The sequence below is a fragment of the Garra rufa genome, chromosome 1, assembly GCF_049309525.1.
Source record: "Garra rufa chromosome 1, GarRuf1.0, whole genome shotgun sequence".
Classification (NCBI taxonomy): domain Eukaryota; kingdom Metazoa; phylum Chordata; class Actinopteri; order Cypriniformes; family Cyprinidae; genus Garra; species Garra rufa.
In genome coordinates this window covers 89,434,531-89,456,198 of record NC_133361.1, presented here as the reverse complement: position 1 = coordinate 89,456,198, position 21,668 = coordinate 89,434,531, and the positions used below count along the sequence as shown (strand labels likewise).

Sequence of the window (21,668 nt, the reverse complement as noted above, 5' to 3'; positions counted from 1 at the left end):
AAACAACACGATAAAACTAGGTAAACTCTGTTAAAAGAATACAGTTCATTTGTCCATACCCTAAAAACAGGTAAACTCTGTTAAAAGAATACAGTTCATTTGTCCATACCCTAAAAACAGTCCAAGAACCCCAGTGTGTTGATAAGTCCAATGTGAGTGTCCACCAGTGTATATACAATCCACAGAAAGTGTAATCCAAAGTTTGCAGGTGGTGAATGGAAAGGTGAGCTCTAAAATTAGCAACTCCTCAATCCAACAGTTTGGTGACTGTCCTTTGTTTGTCATGCTGCTCTCTTATACAGTTGTACTTCCTGCTTCCTGTCATGTGTCTAGTCACATGACAGGCCAACCATCCATTTATTAAAGACACATACACTTAAAATGTTAAGAGTAATAAAATGGCCTAAAAAACATGTAAAACACTTAAAACTCTATAATACATTTAAATGATTGTAATAAATAGAGCGGTAAAACACGTCTTTCTAAAAGCCAGCATATTATATAAATAGTCAAGAAAAGGCAAAAGCTTACAGCACCTGGTATTCCCAGGCGGTCTCCCATCCAAGTACTAACCAGGCCCGACGCTGCTTAGCTTCCGAGATCAGACGAGATCGGGCGCTCTCAGCGCGGTATGGCCATAAGCGAGGGCTGCTCCAAAAAGTGGGCTATTTAAAGATCAGCCTCCGTAAAAGCCAGCATATTATATAAATAGTGAAGAAAAGGCAAAAGCTTACAGCACCTGGTATTCCCAGGCGGTCTCCCATCCAAGTACTAACCAGGCCCGACGCTGCGTAGCTTCCGAGATCAGACGAGATCGGGCGCTCTCAGCGCGGTATGGCCATAAGCGAGGGCTGCTCCAAAAAGTGGGCTATTTAAAGATCAGCCTCCGTAAAAGCCAGCATATTATATAAATAGTGAAGAAAAGGCAAAAGCTTACAGCACCTGGTATTCCCAGGCGGTCTCCCATAAAAGTGTAACAATCGGCCTTATCAGCCGAGTTACAAGACTAAAATGGGGTCAGATTTAACTGTGAGAGATGACTAGTGGTTAAAAGAATGAGACATAAAAGAAAATTGGTTTAAATAGATTTGGTGTATTTACAAGGTTCACATAAAAGACTTTAAAACAACACGATAAAACTAGGTAAACTCTGTTAAAAGAATACAGTTCATTTGTCCATACCCTAAAAACAGGTAAACTCTGTTAAAAGAATACAGTTCATTTGTCCATACCCTAAAAACAGTCCAAGAACCCCAGTGTGTTGATAAGTCCAATGTGAGTGTCCACCAGTGTATATACAATCCACAGAAAGTGTAATCCAAAGTTTGCAGGTGGTGAATGGAAAGGTGAGCTCTAAAATTAGCAACTCCTCAATCCAACAGTTTGGTGACTGTCCTTTGTTTGTCATGCTGCTCTCTTATACAGTTGTACTTCCTGCTTCCTGTCATGTGTCTAGTCACATGACAGGCCAACCATCCATTTATTAAAGACACATACACTTAAAATGTTAAGAGTAATAAAATGGCCTAAAAAACATGTAAAACACTTAAAACTCTATAATACATTTAAATGATTGTAATAAATAGAGCGGTAAAACACGTCTTTCTAAAAGCCAGCATATTATATAAATAGTCAAGAAAAGGCAAAAGCTTACAGCACCTGGTATTCCCAGGCGGTCTCCCATCCAAGTACTAACCAGGGCCGACGCTGCTTAGCTTCCGAGATCAGACGAGATCGGGCGCTCTCAGCGCGGTATGGCCATAAGCGAGGGCTGCTCCAAAAAGTGGGCTATTTAAAGATCAGCCTCCGTAAAAGCCAGCATATTATATAAATAGTGAAGAAAAGGCAAAAGCTTACAGCACCTGGTATTCCCAGGCGGTCTCCCATCCAAGTACTAACCAGGCCCGACGCTGCGTAGCTTCCGAGATCAGACGAGATCGGGCGCTCTCAGCGCGGTATGGCCATAAGCGAGGGCTGCTCCAAAAAGTGGGCTATTTAAAGATCAGCCTCCGTAAAAGCCAGCATATTATATAAATAGTGAAGAAAAGGTAAAAGCTTACAGCACCTGGTATTCCCAGGCGGTCTCCCATAAAAGTGTAACAATCAGCCTTATCAGCCGAGTTACAAGACTAAAATGGGGTCAGATTTAACTGTGAGAGATGACTAGTGGTTAAAAGAATGAGACATAAAAGAAAATTGGTTTAAATAGATTTGGTGTATTTACAAGGTTCACATAAAAGACTTTAAAACAACACGATAAAACTAGGTAAACTCTGTTAAAAGAATACAGTTCATTTGTCCATACCCTAAAAACAGGTAAACTCTGTTAAAAGAATACAGTTCATTTGTCCATACCCTAAAAACAGTCCAAGAACCCCAGTGTGTTGATAAGTCCAATGTGAGTGTCCACCAGTGTAGATACAATCCACAGAAAGTGTAATCCAAAGTTTGCAGGTGGTGAATGGAAAGGTGAGCTCTAAAATTAGCATCTCCTCAATCCAACAGTTTGGTGACTGTCCTTTGTTTGTCATGCTGCTCTCTTATACAGTTGTACTTCCTGCTTCCTGTCATGTGTCTAGTCACATGACAGGCCAACCATCCATTTATTAAAGACACATACACTTAAAATGTTAAGAGTAATAAAATGGCCTAAAAAACATGTAAAACACTTAAAACTCTATAATACATTTAAATGATTGTAATAAATAGAGCGGTAAAACATGTCTTTCTAAAAGCCAGCATATTATATAAATAGTGAAGAAAAGGCAAAAGCTTACAGCACCTGGTATTCCCAGGCGGTCTCCCACCCAAGTACTAACCAGGCCCGACGCTGCTTAGCTTCCGAGATCAGACGAGATCGGGCGCTCTCAGCGCGGTATGGCCATAAGCGAGGGCTGCTCCAAAAAGTGGGCTATTTAAAGATCAGCCTCCGTAAAAGCCAGCATATTATATAAATAGTGAAGAAAAGGCAAAAGCTTACAGCACCTGGTATTCCCAGACGGTCTCCCATCCAAGTACTAACCAGGCCCGACGCTGCTTAGCTTCCGAGATCAGACGAGATCGGGCGCTCTCAGCGCGGTATGGCCATAAGCGAGGGCTGCTCCAAAAAGTGGGCTATTTAAAGATCAGCCTCCGTAAAAGCCAGCATATTATATAAATAGTGAAGAAAAGGCAAAAGCTTACAGCACCTGGTATTCCCAGGCGGTCTCCCATAAAAGTGTAACAATCGGCCTTATCAGCCGAGTTACAAGACGAAAATGGGGTCAGATTTTACTGTGAGAGATGACTAGTGGTTAAAAGAATGAGACATACAAGAAAATTGGTTTAAATAGATTTGGTGTATTTACAAGGTTCACATAAAAGACTTTAAAACAACACGATAAAACTAGGTAAACTCTGTTAAAAGAATACAGTTCATTTGTCCATACCCTAAAAACAGGTAAACTCTGTTAAAAGAATACAGTTCATTTGTCCATACCCTAAAAACAGTCCAAGAACCCCAGTGTGTTGATAAGTCCAATGTGAGTGTCCACCAGTGTAGATACAATCCACAGAAAGTGTAATCCAAAGTTTGCAGGTGGTGAATGGAAAGGTGAGCTCTAAAATTAGCATCTCCTCAATCCAACAGTTTGGTGACTGTCCTTTGTTTGTCATGCTGCTCTCTTATACAGTTGTACTTCCTGCTTCCTGTCATGTGTCTAGTCACATGACAGGCCAACCATCCATTTATTAAAGACACATACACTTAAAATGTTAAGAGTAATAAAATGGCCTAAAAAACATGTAAAACACTTAAAACTCTATAATACATTTAAATGATTGTAATAAATAGAGCGGTAAAACACGTCTTTCTAAAAGCCAGCATATTATATAAATAGTGAAGAAAAGGCAAAAGCTTACAGCACCTGGTATTCCCAGGCGGTCTCCCACCCAAGTACTAACCAGGCCCGACGCTGCTTAGCTTCGGAGATCAGACGAGATCTGGCGCTCTCAGCGCGGTATGGCCATAAGCGAGGGCTGCTCCAAAAAGTGGGCTATTTAAAGATCAGCCTCCGTAAAAGCCAGCATATTATATAAATAGTGAAGAAAAGGCAAAAGCTTACAGCACCTGGTATTCCCAGGCGGTCTCCCATCCAAGTACTAACCAGGCCCGACGCTGCGTAGCTTCCGAGATCAGACGAGATCGGGCGCTCTCAGCGCGGTATGGCCATAAGCGAGGGCTGCTCCAAAAAGTGGGCTATTTAAAGATCAGCCTCCGTAAAAGCCAGCATATTATATAAATAGTGAAGAAAAGGCAAAAGCTTACAGCACCTGGTATTCCCAGGCGGTCTCCCATAAAAGTGTAACAATCGGCCTTATCAGCCGAGTTACAAGACTAAAATGGGGTCAGATTTAACTGTGAGAGATGACTAGTGGTTAAAAGAATGAGACATAAAAGAAAATTGGTTTAAATAGATTTGGTGTATTTACAAGGTTCACATAAAAGACTTTAAAACAACACGATAAAACTAGGTAAGCCCTGTTAAAAGAATACAGTTCATTTGTCCATACCCTAAAAACAGGTAAACTCTGTTAAAAGAATACAGTTCATTTGTCCATACCCTAAAAACAGTCCAAGAACCCCAGTGTGTTGATAAGTCCAATGTGAGTGTCCACCAGTGTAGATACAATCCACAGAAAGTGTAATCCAAAGTTTGCAGGTGGTGAATGGAAAGGTGAGCTCTAAAATTAGTAACTCCTCAATCCAACAGTTTGGTGACTGTCCTTTGTTTGTCATGCTGCTCTCTTATACAGTTGTACTTCCTGCTTCCTGTCATGTGTCTAGTCACATGACAGGCCAACCATCCATTTATTAAAGACACATACACTTAAAATGTTAAGAGTAATAAAATGGCCTAAAAAACATGTAAAACACTTAAAACTCTATAATACATTTAAATGATTGTAATAAATAGAGCGGTAAAATACGTCTTTCTAAAAGCCAGCATATTATATAAATAGTGAAGAAAAGGCAAAAGCTTACAGCACCTGGTATTCCCAGGCAGTCTCCCATCCAAGTACTAACCAGGCCCGACGCTGCTTAGCTTCCGAGATCAGACGAGATCGGGCGCTCTTTTTTTTTTTTTTTTTTTTTTTTTTTTTAAAAACATATTACATCACAAAAAGTACAAAATACATTTCACATTTATTACATATGCAGATATGTACATTAATTCATTCATATTTCTGCCATTTCCATTCCAAACTGTTTTCTGAATACTCTACCAATGTGTTTCCTTTTACAAACGTTTCAATAAAATCATCCTCTGTCACTCATTAGAAAATATTTCCATATTAAATTCACATAATTTTCCATTTTGTTTTTAAACAAAAACCATACATCAACTTTCCTTTTTTCATATTTTGATACATTTCTTCTTAGCCATATTACATTCTTTGCAATTGTTGTCAATAAAGTAAAGACATTCACATTACAACCTTTACCATTGTACCCAAATAAAACCATTTTTTCCCAAGCATTTTGTGTCATATTCTCATTATATTTTTCTTTCAGCATGGATTTTACAATTTTTTTCATTCTTCCCATAAAATCATCCAATTCTTCACAATAAAAAAATAGATGTAATAGACCTTCATCACTTTTCATGCATACCTTACACCTAGCATCTTTTTCTATCCCAATTTTACACAACCTCATTTCTGTTAAAATACCATTATGTCTTAATAAGAAATTAAAATCTTCTAAAATTGGATCCATATATTTCATTCCCACATTTTTCCAAATATCTGTTTCATCTACATCATATCTTTCTTTCCAATAGCTGTTTGCCACAGGTTTAGCAAAAGCCCTTTCCTTAAAAACCAAATAAAAATCTTTTACTTTGCATTCAAAAAAACACTTATTTTCACCATTTGTCTTTTTTAAATATAGCTCAGGCATGCCTTCATTCTCATCCTTTTCATTTTTTTCAATCCTTTCCACCCATCCTTTTGGTATTGCTTTCTTTAATTCATCAAACTGTTTTATCAGTGTTCCTTTTGTCACATTCCTTTCTATTTCAAAAATTGCATCCATAATTGCTTGTACTGGAAGATAACCATTTATTACTTCATATAAAATGTCTTTGACTTGTCTTACTCCTCCATCCCACCATTTCTTATAGTAAATTACATTCCCTTCAGTTGTAACATTCGAGTTTAAAAACAGAGGTTGTTCTAACAGTTGCATTCTTCCTTTTGGTAAAATTAATACTTTATCTAAGAAAGATGACCAGGTTTCTAAAACTTCTTTATAAAAATTTGGTAGACCCATTAACATATATTTTTTTGTCCTCATCCACAGTGCATTCCATCCCATGCTAAAATTACTAAATTTCTTTAAAAAATATTCCATTACATTTTTCCACATTGCCTTTCTCTTAACATCCATAAACCTTTTCACCAATTTAACTCTTAATGTTTTCATTCTTAACATTGGATCTAATAGCCCCAGTCCTCCTACATCAGTTCCTCCAATAAGCGTATCATATGCAATTTTTGCTCTTCCCTTTCCCCATAAAAAATTTAAAACACTTTCTTTTATTCTTTTAAAATACTCATAAGGCAATGGGGTTACACTCAGCACATACCAAATCTTAGAAAGCATTAAAGCATTTATCACTAATACCTTTCCCTTTAATGTTAAATTTCTTAATTTCCAAAATCTCAATCTTTGTTCCATTCCTTTTAATGCTCCCTCCCAATTAAAAACATCAGCTTTATTAAAATCCATACCCATCCAAATTCCTAAAAGTTTTATATGTTCTCCTTCTTCTTTAAAATGCATGTGCTGAGGTAATGTTTCCACATTCCCAATTCTCATACACAAGCTCTTTTCAATATTGACCTTAGCTCCAGACCCTTTACAATATTTCTCCACAATCCCCATTGCCTTAACAACACTTTGAATGTCTTCAACCAACAATGTTGTGTCATCTGCGTATTGGTAGATTGGCTCCTGTACATTACTTCCCTCTATTCTAATACCCTTTATCTCTGTATCTGCTTTTATTGCTAATCCCAAAGGTTCTGCTACTAGTGAATAAAGTAAAGCAGATAAAGGACATCCTTGCCTTATAGACCTTGTTAGTTGAAAACATTCTGATAAAAACCCATTGCATTTAATACACGTAAAAATATTAGAATAAAAAATCATAATCCACTTTCTAAAATTTTCCCCAAATCCAAATTCTTTGATAACATTTAGTAAATATCCATGCTCCACTCTATCAAAGGCTTTTTCTAAATCCAAACTTATTAAATATCCCTTCTTATTTTTTTCCTTCATATAAAACATTGTGTCTCTTATACTTTGAACAATATCTAGAATATCTTTATCTTGTATTCCATATGCCTGGGTAGTACTTATGATTTTAGGTAAAACTGTCCTTAATCTATTTGCTAACACCTTTGCTAAAATTTTGAAATCTGTATTTAGCATTGTTAAAGGCCTGTAATTCTTAAGATCATTAGGATTTCCTCTTTTTTTATAAATCATTTTAATCATTCCTATCTTCATTCTTTCACTTAACTCCTCTTTTTTTAAAAATCTCATCATATACTTCTTTTAAAATTGGGACTAATATTTCTCTAAAATTCTTATAAAACTCGTTTGTTAACCCATCTATACCTGGGCTCTTTCCCAACGTTAACTGCTTTATTGCTGTGTCAATTTCCTCTTCTGTTATCTCATCATCACATAAAACCTTATCTTCCGTAGAGACCTTTACTTTTATTTGATTTAAAAAGAAATCTTCTTCTATTTTATCAACCCCTTGTTTCTTAAACATGTCTTCATAAAAATTATTAATTACCAATAAAATCTCTTTTGTTCCTTGCTTTATGTCTCCATTTTTATCTAACACCTCCTTCATTAAATCTGCTCTTTGTCTATTTTTTTTCTAAATCAAAAAAAAAAATTTGTGCATCTTTCCCCCTCCACAACATATTTTGCTTTACTTCTAATGATCGCCCCCTTACATTTTTCATCTTCAATTTCCCTTAATTTTTCACGTAAAATTAAGATTTTACCTATGTCTTCTTCATTTAGATTTTGCTCCTGTCTTTTTTCTTCTTTATCTATCTCTTTTCTTATCTCAGTTTCCTTTCTGATGTTAGCTTTTTTTAACAATTTACAAAATTGTATTGATAAACTCTTTATATCCAATTTCACGTTATCCCACCATATTCTTTTCTCTTCTGCGTAAATCTTATTTAATTTACTAACTTCTAATAGTTGTTTAATTCTTTCTTTGTAAGATTCTTCTTTTAAAATTGTTGCATTTAAGACCCACACCCCTGATCCTCTCTCCACTCTTACACAATCTAAAGTCATACATAAAAGAAAATGATCACTATACCCTACTTCCTTATAAAATACATTTTGGATATTTCCCTCCATTTCCTCCTTACATAAAACGTAATCAATTCTACTTTGTTTTATCTTATTCATTACCACTTGCACTCTTGAAAATTTTCTCTTTTTCCTATTTCTTTCCCTCCATATATCTATTAGATTACATTCCTTCATTATTTTCACCAATTCCTCTCTCCCTTTGTCTGTCTTAAAAACCATTTCACTTGCCAAATCCAATTCTGTAAAGACAGTATTGAAATCACCCATTAAAATAACATTCTGCCATGTTTTTAAATTAATATTCACTTTTTTAAAAAAATCTACTTTTCCCTTTTCTTCATTTGGTGCAGGAATATTATAGATAATAAAAAACTTTTCCTTTTTCTATTTTCACCGCCATACTTTTTCCCACTCCATCATCCAATATTACTTGTTCTTTTTCACATACTCCTCTTTTAATTACAACTGCAACCCCACAACCTACTTTATCATTTCCATTATTAAAATATATATTTCCATCCCATTTTGTTTCAAATCTTTTAACACTTTCATTTTTCCAAGTTGTTTCCTGCAACACAATAACATCAGTATTTTTACATAAAACCTTCATCTTTTCAAATTTCTCCATATTCAGCAAACCCCTAGCATTCCATGACACAATTTTTAAAAACATAAAAAAAACATACATTGAAAAATAAATCACAAAAACCAAACATTTTTTCCCTATTCTCCCTCCTCCTCCTCCATTAATGCTTGAAATCTATTTTCCCATAAAGTTTTTTCTTTACTCTGTTCTTTTTTTTTCTCAAGTCTCTTCTTCTTAGCAACTTCTAGATTTGGTATTACCTTAGTGATCCGTCTTCTTATAGTCTCTCTTCTATCCATTCTGAAGTCCATTTTCTCCCCTTCTTTCTTCTCCTCAGTTCTCTCTTTCTTTTCTTCCTCGTTACCTTTTGCATGTTGTGCCTCCATTTCTTCCAATGCTCCTTGTGATATATTCAATGGTGTCCATATTCCTTCGTCCATTACTGCTTCTTGTCCATCCTCTTCCATCTCCTGATTCTTCTAATTGGTCTTTTTATTCCCTTCATTTTCTTTTGCAGTCTCTCCAGCATTTCCAAGTTCCGTCTCTTCCACCATTTGCCCACCCACATCTTCCAAATCTGTATTTTGCGTTCCATCCAAATCTGTTATCCAACACTCACATCTTGCCATCACTTTTCTGCACTCCGGGCACTTCACCGCATCACAGTCCCTTGCGAAATGCCCCTGTTCATCGCACTGATAGCACTTGAACTCTGGGCAGCTTTTGAACACGTGTCCAGGATTCATGCACAATCGACAGGTTTTAACCTGCCGATCATGCATAATCCGGAAGTACTGCGATCCTTCCTCCGTGTCAAATTTCGTGCTGTATGGCAAGGATATGACTTCCTTTGGGAATTTCACCTTTAGGTACCTTGTACCGTCTGCTATATCGGTGCCCGGGTACATTCTTCTTTTGATTTCAGATGCAGGTGTCACTCCCCAATTATGTAATTTTTCCAAAATATCAGAATCAGCAATGTAGGCGGGCAAATGTATGAAAGAAACAACATACTCTCTTGTTTGTAATTTCCTTATCTCACACAGTTTTCCTTTTATCATCAAAAAATCCTCCAAGTCCTCGCATACATCCGTATTCGTCAGTGTGATTTCATACTCCTTTCCATGTCTGGGTCTCACTGCCAGTATCTTCCCCCCTCCAACTTTTCCGTTCACTGCTTTAATTATATCTTCAGCCCTTGCATCTCTCAGTTCTGTCAAATCCACTATCACTGTAGCCTCTTTCGAGTAAATCCTCTTATTATAATCCATACGTAGATGTCCAACTTGTTGTCCTTTATCCATTCCTTTGTTCAGTAACTCTCGTCTTTCTCCTGTCATATCCGTACCGTTAGCTGGTAATCCATCCATTGTAAAAAGTGCGTGAAAAAAAAAACTACTCCCCAGACAGCAAACTGCTGCTGGGAAGTGTGAAAACTAACAAAAACACACTCAAAAATAAAAATCTTAATTAACAAAACCCACTAAACAAAACAAAAAATAAGGTGAGCCTCTCTCACCAACTGCTTCCTAATGCTGCCACGTCACTTCCTGAACTGCTCAGTAGCACTCTCAGGTGGCGGTATGGCCGTAAGCGAGGGCTGCTCCAAAAAGTGGGCTATTTAAAGATCAGCCTCCGTAAAAGCCAGCATATTATATAAATAGTGAAGAAAAGGCAAATGCTTACAGCACCTGGTATTCCCAGGCGGTCTCCCATAAAAGTGTAACAATCGGCCTTATCAGCCGAGTTACAAGACTAAAATGGGGTCAGATTTAACTGTGAGAGATGACTAGTGGTTAAAAGAATGAGACATAAAAGAAAATTGGTTTAAATAGATTTGGTGTATTTACAAGGTTCACATAAAAGACTTTAAAACAACACGATAAAACTAGGTAAACTCTGTTAAAAGAATACAGTTCATTTGTCCATACCCTAAAAACAGGTAAACTCTGTTAAAAGAATACAGTTCATTTGTCCATACCCTAAAAACAGTCCAAGAACCCCAGTGTGTTGATAAGTCCAATGTGAGTGTCCACCAGTGTATATACAATCCACAGAAAGTGTAATCCAAAGTTTGCAGGTGGTGAATGGAAAGGTGAGCTCTAAAATTAGCAACTCCTCAATCCAACAGTTTGGTGACTGTCCTTTGTTTGTCATGCTGCTCTCTTATACAGTTGTACTTCCTGCTTCCTGTCATGTGTCTAGTCACATGACAGGCCAACCATCCATTTATTAAAGACACATACACTTAAAATGTTAAGAGTAATAAAATGGCCTAAAAAACATGTAAAACACTTAAAACTCTATAATACATTTAAATGATTGTAATAAATAGAGCGGTAAAACACGTCTTTCTAAAAGCCAGCATATTATATAAATAGTGAAGAAAAGGCAAAAGCTTACAGCACCTGGTATTCCCAGGCGGTCTCCCACCCAAGTACTAACCAGGCCCGACGCTGCTTAGCTTCCGAGATCAGACGAGATCGGGCACTCTCAGCGCGGTATGACCATAAGCGAGGGCTGCTCCAAAAAGTGGGCTATTTAAAGATCAGCCTCTGTAAAAGCCAGCATATTATATAAATAGTGAAGAAAAGGCAAAAGCTTACAGCACCTGGTATTCCCAGGCGGTCTCCCATAAAAGTGTAACAATCGGCCTTATCAGCCGAGTTACAAGACTAAAATGGGGTCAGATTTAACTGTGAGAGATGACTAGTGGTTAAAAGAATGAGACATAAAAGAAAATTGGTTTAAATAGATTTGGTGTATTTACAAGGTTCACATAAAAGACTTTAAAACAACACGATAAAACTAGGTAAACTCTGTTAAAAGAATACAGTTCATTTGTCCATACCCTAAAAACAGGTAAACTCTGTTAAAAGAATACAGTTCATTTGTCCATACCCTAAAAACAGTCCAAGAATCCCAGTGTGTTGATAAGTCCAATGTGAGTGTCCACCAGTCTATATACAATCCACAGAAAGTGTAATCCAAAGTTTGCAGGTGGTGAATGGAAAGTTGAGCTCTAAAATTAGCAACTCCTCAATCCAACAGTTTGGTGACTGTCCTTTGTTTGTCATGCTGCTCTCTTATACAGTTGTACTTCCTGCTTCCTGTCATGTGTCTAGTCACATGACAGGCCAACCATCCATTTATTAAAGACACATACACTTAAAATGTTAAGAGTAATAAAATGGCCTAAAAAACATGTAAAACACTTAAAACTCTATATTACATTTAAATGATTGTAATAAATAGAGCGGTAAAACACGTCTTTCTAAAAGCCAGCATATTATATAAATAGTGAAGAAAAGGCAAAAGCTTACAGCACCTGGTATTCCCAGGCGGTCTCCCATCCAAGTACTAACCAGGCCCGACGCTGCTTCGCTTCCGAGATCAGACAAGATCGGTTGCTCTCTTTTTTTTTTTTATTATCAAAAAGTACAAAATTAATATTTACATAACAAAAATAATTCAATTTCACATCTTTGCATCTTCAAACTTATGACATGTATATATCACTTCAAAAACTCAACATAAATACAAACCCCAAACCCAAATCAAAACAATGACATTTTGATGCAAGACTCAATGTAAATCATATTTATCAAAATTTTATACATAACCCTTTTCCCTCTTCTATACAAACCAGCTCATTCCCTTCCACAAACGCCTTTTCAAATTCCTCTTTAGGCAAACATTTCCACATCAAATACACATTTTTCCTTAAAATCGTCTTGAACATTGCCCTTGCATCCACTTTTTTCTTATCATAATACGCCATATTCCTCCTTACCCATATCGCATATCTTGCATTACTTAATACAAAGTTCCATAAATTCACTTTCCTATCCTTTTTATTCATGTTTATCCCAAACAAAAACAGCTTTCTCCATTCATCCCCTATCACATCTTTCCCCGTTCCTTTTTTCACCAACACTTTTAGTTCTGTATGAAATGCCTCCAACTCTTTGCATTCAAAAAAAATGTGCATTAATGTTTCTGGCTCTGTCCCACATACATCACATTCTCGTTTTACATTTTTGTTCATTTGATGAATCACCACCTTTGTATATATTCTATTATGCCTTAATTTAAAGTCCAGGTTTTCACAATCCAGTCCATTGTATTTCACATTTAAATTCCTCCAAATTGTCTTTACATTTATTCCAGGGAATACCTTTGGCCAAACCACCTCAGAGGCAGGCATTTTGATTTCCTTTTTCACCATCATCTTATAACTCGTTTTCACATTTAACTGACACAAAAACTTTTTTCCCTTTTTATCTATAACATACATTTCAGGAAATCCCCAATCTCCTATTTTCACAGTCTCTTTCTCAATCCTTTGCACCCACCCTTCTGGTAGGCTTGTTTTAATGTTTTCACATTCACAATCCACTTTAGATTTCTCAATTTCATCATCCCATCCTACTACACAATCATATATAGCTCTATTTGGCAAAAAACCTTTAACATATTCATATGCCATGTCTTTCACTTTCCTAACTCCCGCCCTCATAAACAACTTATTATAAAGCATTTTCCCTCCCCTTTTAATTTTTGGATTCAGAAATAATGGCTGGTCAAGCACTTGATTTGTATTGTCACATTCATAATTAACATTAACCAAAAACTCAGCCCAAGCACTAAATACTTCTTGATAAAACATTGGCATTTTCTCAGTCATAGGTTTTTTAAAAGCCATAAACAGTCCTTCCTCACCACATCCTCCACCTTTATTTAAAAAAAATTCATATATCCCTTCCACCCATACTGTACTTTGTCACATAAATATTTTTTTATTGTTTTAACTCTTATTGCTTTCCTCTTAACCTCTAAGTCTATCAACCTCAGACCTCCCTCCTTATAGTCTGCTATCCGTGTTTTTGTTGATATTTTAATTCCTTTACCTCCCCACACAAAATTATTCACAGCCTCTTTTATTCCGTTCAAAACCCAGTCTGGCATGTCAATTGCTCCCATCACATAATTGCATTTAGTGAGTATTAACGAATTAGCCACAACTACCTTTCCTCTTAATCTCAATTCTCTTTGCCTCCAGAAATTTAGTACTTGTTTTATTTTATTTAAAACTCCAGTCCATGTGGCATCTCTAGCCTCTTTCGCATTTACTCCAATATTCACTCCTAATATCCTTAAATACTCTTTCGTTATTTTAAATGGAACATCTGACCCTTTTATCTCCACCCCTCCTATACTTATTATTTCTGACTTGTCAACATTTATCTTTGCACCTGAAGCTTTCCCATATTTTTCTATCTGCATTTTTATTCTCTTAACACTCTCTACATCCTTGACAGTAAAAGTTGTGTCATCAGCATATTGGTGGATTACACTTACTCCTCCATAAGGAATTTGAATACCTCTTATTTCTTTATCATTTTTTATCAAAGATGCTAGCGGCTCCGCTGTTATTGAATATAACAAAGCAGATAATGCTTTAATTTTAACACAGCTCCGGGCATTGTCATATATTAATTTGATCCATTTTCTTATTCTGTCTCCAAACCCATATCTCGCCATTGTCTGCTCAATAAAACTGTGCTCCACTCTATCAAAAGCTTTATTCAAATCCACAGATAAAACCAACCCCCCCTTCCCCATCCTTTCCCATGTTTTCTACAACGTCTCTTATTGTACATATTATGTCCATAATGTCTCTCCCCATTATACTGTATGCTTGGCTAGGCGACACAATACTCCCTACAACCTGTTTAATTCTATTGGCTATGACTTTTGTTAAAATTTTATAATCCGAATTAAGCAGACTCAAAGGCCTATAATTTTCCAACTTCAATGGATTTCCTTTATTTTTATATAAGATAGTTATTATTCCTAAGCCCATGGATCTCGGCATTTCCCCTCTCTCCTCCATACCTTTATACAACCTTAGCAGTATTGGTGCTAAAGTCCCTATGAAGGCCTTATAGAACTCATGTGTCAAACCATCCGAGCCCGGACTTTTATTCTTTTTTGTCTGATTTATTGCATCTTTTATTTCTTCAATACCTATATCTCTTTCGCACATATTCTTCTCATCCTCATCTAGCTTCACGTTCACAATACTCAAGACTTCATCCACACATTCTTGTTTTACACCCTCTTTCTTGAATAATTCCCTATAAAAATTCTCCACTTCTCCTATTATCCCAACAAAATCATTTATTTTATCGCCTTTTCTATTTTCTAACTCTACAATGTGTTTTCTCCTCTGCTTTTTATTTTCTAAATTTAGGAAGAATTTTGTACTTCTTTCTCCCTCTAAAGCATACTGAGCTCTACTTCTTATTATTGCTCCCTTGCTTTTTTCCTTTTCATACTCCTCTAATTCTGTTTTTAACCTCCAAAAGCACTCTTCACTGTACTCAGGATTATTTTCTATTTTTTCCGCTTCCCCTTTTAATGCATTTTCCAAAGCTTCTGCTTTACTCCTCCTCATAAAATCTTTGTTTTGAATACCTAATACTTCTTTTTTTAATTTTCTCTTTCATTCCCTCCCACCATTCACATACATTTTCCTCAAATAGAGAATTCTGCATTTCATAATTTATACATTTTACAATATTTTCTTTATAAGCCTCTTCATTTAACAGATTTGCATTCAGACACCACACACCCCCTCCCCTCTCCTCTTCAGTTACACCCATCTTGACTGTCATCACAGCATGATCACTTAAACTGACAAACTTATATTTCACATTTTTAACATATTTTAACATTTCTCTTTTTGCCAAACATAAATCTATACGACTCTGTTTCAAATTACCCATCACCATTTGTCTTCTCAAAAATTCTCTTTTATATGGATTCTCTTCCCTCCACACATCTACTATGTCTTCATTCTGCATCCACTCTGTTAAGAACTTTCTTGACCCATCAGATTTAAAATTAGCACTACTGGAAGCATCCAGTCTCGTGCACCACACGTTGAAATCCCCAACTACTATACACTTCTCTTTCCATTGTGTCTTCATTTCCTTAAAGACTTCTTTTCTGTCAATCTCTATATTCGGTGCATAAATCAGTCCCTCCAGGATTTCACGATTTTTTTTTGTGATTTTTGCGATGAAAATTATAAATTTTGTGGTGGCAAGTCCTAGAAATTTGCGAAAAATTTTGCGATTTATTTAATTATTTAATTTATTTATTAATAATTAGGATATCACATTTACCATATTAGGTATTATGTTAGAGGCTCAATTATCATACATAACACAAATCAAACATAAAATTTGTTTATTCTGATACATTTGAACTTTTAAAATAACCTATGGGCAATATTCTTATGTGACCTTTGTAAACATTAACAGCAGGTGTAGAAATTTATACTGTACATAGCCTACTTCATTTCAGTCGCATCTCTTTACATACTCTTTACATTTTGGTAGCCCAAAAATTAATTGAACTAGCCCAAATAAAAAAGCTTTTTAATTTTTTTTTTTAAATATAGAAATTCAAACAGGAGTCTAAATGTCAATCAAATATGTTTTCAATACACAAATATAAACAAATATCAAGGAAGGAATTTTATTTCACTCTTTAGTGTATCTGCAGAATTTTTAAATATCAATTTAAAGCAATGTATGATCCTTTTTAAGAGCTGCACAAGTAAAATGAACAGAATGAGTGGGGTTGGACAATGTAAGGTAGAATTTTAGGTCATAAAATGACATGATTTATAATTCAGATACAGATTCACACAAAAACAATATCTTATACAATGGCATTTCAGCCTTTATACCATTAAAAGGGATAAATCAAGTATATAATTTATCATATTTAAAACATAAATATTACTGTCTTAATTGTTTAGATTTTTTAGAAGGCACATTAAAAACCCTATGTGTTTGCTGCATAAAAACAAACAGCTGAAAAATGTATTGGAAAAAATTCTAAAAAATTAAAATTAAAAATTCTGTCACAAGGGGGCGCTTTAGGAGCGCTGAAATATTATCGTTTCCCTAGTAACGGCTGTATACAAATCAGCTTTAACGCTGTTTTATCAGCATGAAATGAAAATGCCAACGACACGTTTCTGAGGACAGTCGGTTCTACTCAGATACATTCATTTAAAGACATCAGTGCTGCGTTTTGACTTTGAAATGTGCAGGGCTCATATTTATTCAATGACATCATTGCCTTTAGAAGTTTTATCCAGCCCTATCGTGATTCGTCTTTCCGTCCCTAACTGACTTTTAAAATTATAATTAAGACTTTTCTTATACTATTTAACAAATTCAAAACTTTTATGGCGTTCCATTTGCAACAACAGAAGCCCTCTACTTTACGATAGCGGGTCGGCTGGCCAGTGAAACATTTTGGTAGCTCGACTGAAAAACACAATAGCCCCCGGGACATCGATCTTGCGAGCCCTGCAGACAGACAGCTCACAGACATCACGTGAGCAGCGTCTTTATCAACATGATATATATATATATATATTTTAAAATCTTTTTATTATTGAAATATTTGAATAACCATTTTTTGCGATTATTTTGCGGTTAAATGACAAATTATGCAGGATCGCAAAAAAATGCGACATTTTGTTGATTTTGCATTAAATTCAGCGATCGCAGAATCGCGAAAAACTGGAGGGACTGATAAATGTTTATAAGCCTAAACATTTCATTACAAAACTTAAATTCAAGTCCTAGCATTCTCCCATTTCCATCTTTATAAATTTGTTTCACATTTTGCACTCTGTCTCTTTTTATCATAATCGCCACTCCACATGCTTTTACATTTCCATGACTCACATAAATTTCCCCCTCCCAACTCTTTTTTATATTGTCCATTATATCCCCTGTCCAATGCGTCTCTTGTAAGCATAGCACATCAGCTTTTAACAGTCTCTTCACCCTCTCAAACCTTTTTAGGTCTCTTAGCCCATTACTGTTCAGACACGCAATGTGCAAAATACCCCACATAGTGATTATCACAGTTTTTAAGGGATTTATACTCATTCCAATTAAATCAAGCTCTTACTTTCTGCCTTTTGCTCCTCCAGTCTTTCCTTCTTTCTTTTTTTCAATATACCTTTCCCCTCACATATATCCATGTCTTCCTCTCCGTTTTTCACAGGATTTTCTATCATTTCTTTCTTCTTTTCTCCCCCTTCGTCTTTCTTCATTCCTCTTCTCTCCAGATGTTTTTCTCCTTGACTTTTAGCATTACCACCTTCTTCATTGTCATTTTTCCCCTTCTCCCCGTTTCCATCTTCACACTCCAGACCTCTCTGATCCATCTCTTTACCTGCTGTTCTTTTTTTCTTCTTTCTCTGTCTCATCTGTTGCCCCGTGCCCGCCTCCTCTGGGCTGCTCTCACTCTTAGTATCTCCCCTGTTTGTCGCTCTCTCTTTCTCTCCCCAAATGCTTCGACTCATCTCTCCTTCAACAATTACCTCTTCCTCTTCTTTTTCTTCACTCTCCAGCTCCTCGTACAGATCTTCCATTATCCCCTCGCCGTTCCTTTCTTCCATCATAGCCGGCGTTTCACACACGCACAGTCCTGGCCGCATTCCACACACTTCACAATTCAATTCACCTCTTTGCACTCTCTTGCATAGTGTCCTTGTTTATCGCATCTAAAACACCTAAAGCTCGGGCAGTCCCTCACAACATGTCCCGGTTGTATACACAAACGGCAAACCTTCACTTGTCGGTCATGTATCACCCTAAAGTGTTCCGTCCCTCCGAGCGTCTCAAATTTCGTTGAATAGGGCAACGATTTAACAACATTATTGAACTTAACTTTTAAAAACCTTGTCCCATCCGCAATGTCAGTTCCCGGCCACATTCTCCTCTTGATTTTAGACGCTTCTGTTACTCCCCAATCCTTTAGTTTACTCAATATTTCTTCATCTTGAATATACATAGGCAGTCCTAAGAAAGAAACAACCACCTCCATGCAATCCACTTCCTTCACCATTACACGACTGTTTTTTATCTTCAAACCATCCAGAATTTTTCCTTTTGCCTTCATATCTTCCATTGTTAACTCATACTCTTTTGGAGATTTATACCTGCAACCGATCACTCCTCTGCATTCTTCCTTCACACTCTTTAATAGTTCCATCATTGTGATTCTGTCCTCCCCCTCCATCTCCACCAGCACCGTCAGTTCCTTTCCATAGCTGCGCTCTCCATCTCTCTTGTCCTGCATGTTTCAACCTCTTCCCGTCTCCTGTTGTCCAGCCATTTCTCCTTCCTTGCTGTGTGAGGTATTTATCCCCAAACAGCACGACACTGTTTGAGGATTAAATGACCCCCCAACACGCAAGCACTCCTTTGGAGCAGTTTTTCCAAACTATGTGAAAAGAATTGAATCCTTTACTCCACTCAAACGAACACACTCCTTCTTCCTCCTTGCTTCTCTCACTGTACCACTTCCTGTCACCACTAGGGAGCGCTCAAGGTGGTATGGCCATAAGCGAGGACTGCTCTAAAAAGTGGGCTATTTAAAGATCAGCCTCCGTAAAAGCCAGCATATTATATAAATAGTGAAGAAAAGGCAAAAGCTTACAGCACCTGATATTCCCAGGCGGTCTCCCATCCAAGTAGTAACCAGGCCCGACGCTGCTTAGCTTCCGAGATCAGACGAGATCGGGCGCTCTCAGCGCGGTATGGCCATAAGCAAGGGCTGCTCAAAAGAGTGGGCTATTTAAAGATCAGCCTCCGTAAAAGCCAGCATATTATATAAATAGTGAAGAATAGGCAAAAGCTTACAGCACCTGGTATTTTTTTTATGTAATGCAGGGCTCGCAAAATCGCTAGCCCGACGTCCTGGGGCTATTGTGTTTTCCAGTCGGGCGACCAGAAAGTTTCACCGGCTGCCCGACGGGGTATTATAAAGGAGAGGGCACCTGCAGGTCCTTAAAATACTCTGCAATTTAGTTAGTCAAATCAATCAAATTTAAGGCCATAAAAAGGTTCAAATATAGTATTAGAAATACTTCATTATAATTTAGGAGGTCGTACGTTTGGGGACGGAAAGATGATAATCGCGATAGGGCTGGATTAAACTTCAAAAGGCAATGATGTCAATGAATAAATATGTGCACTGCACGTTTCAAAGTCAAAATGCGGCACGGATGTCTCTGTATGAATGTATCTGAGGGGAACCGACTGTCCTCAGAAACGTTTGGTTGTCATTTTCATTTATTGCCTGATAAAACAGCGTTAATGTTGATTTGTATAGAGCCGTTCCTATGGATACCGTAGTATTTCAGCGCTCTTAAAGGCCCCCTCGTGACAGAGAATGAATTTTTCTTTTCTACATTTTTTCAGCTCTTTATGGTCAAATTATTGCAATTATCGACCTACGTTGTTATGCAGCAAACACAGAGTTGTAAATGTGAAAGAAGTTAATGTGCCTTCTAAAAATATAAACAAATAAGACAGTAATATTTATGTTTTAAATAAATATAATAAATGATAAACTCGATTTATCCCTTTTAATGTTATAAAGGCTGAAATTCCATTGTATAAGAAATGTTGTTTTGTGTAACGCTGTATCTGAATTATAAATCATGTCATTCTATGCCTTAATATTCTACCGTACATTGTCAAATCCTACTCATTTTCTACTGTTCATTTTACTTCTGCGGATCTTAAAAAGGGTCAAAAATTGCCTTAAATTGATATTTAAAATATTTAAAATAGTGAAATAAAATTCCTTCCTTAATATGTTTGTTTTATTTCTATACTCTGCAGTAAAGCCTGTTGTCTACAATCTTACAATACAATACATCAGGGGCCACATATAGTTTCAATAGTGACCACTCAGAGTTTAACATAACAGCTGTTCTTTATTATTGTATTTAACAGAGAGAAGAAAATCTTTAGGTTTCACAATTTAATACACAACAATTTCTAATCAAAATGAATAGGTCCAAGGAAAATATTTTTTATCTTTTGAACATTAAAATGGTCTTTTATTTTCTGTTTCTTCCTTAAAACTGCTTCACAGCATGGGCCACTGTAATAATACATAAATGTGACCCTGTCCTGTCTTAAGTAGCACAGGAATATTTGTAGCAATAGCCAAAAATACATTGTATGGGTCAAAATTATAGATTTTTCTTTTATGCCAAAATCATTAGGATATTAAGTAATGATCATGTTCCATAAGGATATTTTTTTAATTTCCTACCATAAATATACTATAAACTAGTAATATGCATTGCTGAGAACTTCATTTGGACAACTTTTAAGGCGATTTTCTCAAAATTAAGATTGTTTTGTACCCTCAGCTTCCAGGTTTTCAAATAGTTGTATCACAGACAAACATTGTCCTATAACAAACCATACATCAATGAAAAGCTATTTACTCAATTTTGAAAAAAGAACAGTTAACTGTGGGCTGAAAGCATCAAAAGTTCAGATGATGCGGTTCCTACTGCTCTAAAACGGCAGCGACAGGCCAGCAAGTCTCTGCAGGACTATATTGTAAAATGAAGTGATGGTCAGCGTGAATCGAACATTGAACAGGAGTGCATGCGGCTGTTTTTTAACATTATTGACTCTATTCTCGGAGAAATGTCCGTGCGTTTCAGCGAACGTAATAGCCAGTACATGTCAGCTTTGGATAAACTTGAAACCACTACTAGATTTAACGAACACCGAAATTGTAGAGTCTCAGTTCACCGTTGCCCGCCAGTTTTGGCAC

At 36.4% G+C, this 21,668-nt stretch overlaps 10 non-coding genes across 10 annotated transcripts; all 10 read right to left on the bottom strand.

Moving 5' to 3' along the window:
- Positions 1-524: 524 nt before the first annotated feature.
- LOC141345258 (5S ribosomal RNA) lies at positions 525-643 on the bottom strand. The gene has a single exon (XR_012356988.1). It is a non-coding gene; the product is annotated as a 5S ribosomal RNA (ribosomal RNA).
- An 84-nt stretch (positions 644-727) lies between these two features.
- On the bottom strand, positions 728-846 carry LOC141317730 (5S ribosomal RNA). The gene has a single exon (XR_012352091.1). It is a non-coding gene; the product is annotated as a 5S ribosomal RNA (ribosomal RNA).
- An 801-nt stretch (positions 847-1,647) lies between these two features.
- On the bottom strand, positions 1,648-1,766 carry LOC141317584 (5S ribosomal RNA). Its single transcript, XR_012351954.1, has one exon. It is a non-coding gene; the product is annotated as a 5S ribosomal RNA (ribosomal RNA).
- Positions 1,767-1,850: 84 nt separating this feature from the next.
- LOC141317729 (5S ribosomal RNA) lies at positions 1,851-1,969 on the bottom strand. Its single transcript, XR_012352090.1, has one exon. It is a non-coding gene; the product is annotated as a 5S ribosomal RNA (ribosomal RNA).
- An 801-nt stretch (positions 1,970-2,770) lies between these two features.
- On the bottom strand, positions 2,771-2,889 carry LOC141294240 (5S ribosomal RNA). The gene has a single exon (XR_012340909.1). It is a non-coding gene; the product is annotated as a 5S ribosomal RNA (ribosomal RNA).
- An 84-nt stretch (positions 2,890-2,973) lies between these two features.
- Positions 2,974-3,092, bottom strand: LOC141295764 (5S ribosomal RNA). The gene has a single exon (XR_012341134.1). It is a non-coding gene; the product is annotated as a 5S ribosomal RNA (ribosomal RNA).
- Positions 3,093-3,893: 801 nt separating this feature from the next.
- On the bottom strand, positions 3,894-4,012 carry LOC141314142 (5S ribosomal RNA). The gene has a single exon (XR_012350099.1). It is a non-coding gene; the product is annotated as a 5S ribosomal RNA (ribosomal RNA).
- An 84-nt stretch (positions 4,013-4,096) lies between these two features.
- LOC141317728 (5S ribosomal RNA) lies at positions 4,097-4,215 on the bottom strand. Its single transcript, XR_012352089.1, has one exon. It is a non-coding gene; the product is annotated as a 5S ribosomal RNA (ribosomal RNA).
- A 7,162-nt stretch (positions 4,216-11,377) lies between these two features.
- On the bottom strand, positions 11,378-11,496 carry LOC141315160 (5S ribosomal RNA). Its single transcript, XR_012350708.1, has one exon. It is a non-coding gene; the product is annotated as a 5S ribosomal RNA (ribosomal RNA).
- Positions 11,497-19,516: 8,020 nt separating this feature from the next.
- Positions 19,517-19,635, bottom strand: LOC141318068 (5S ribosomal RNA). Its single transcript, XR_012352407.1, has one exon. It is a non-coding gene; the product is annotated as a 5S ribosomal RNA (ribosomal RNA).
- Positions 19,636-21,668: the final 2,033 nt, after the last annotated feature.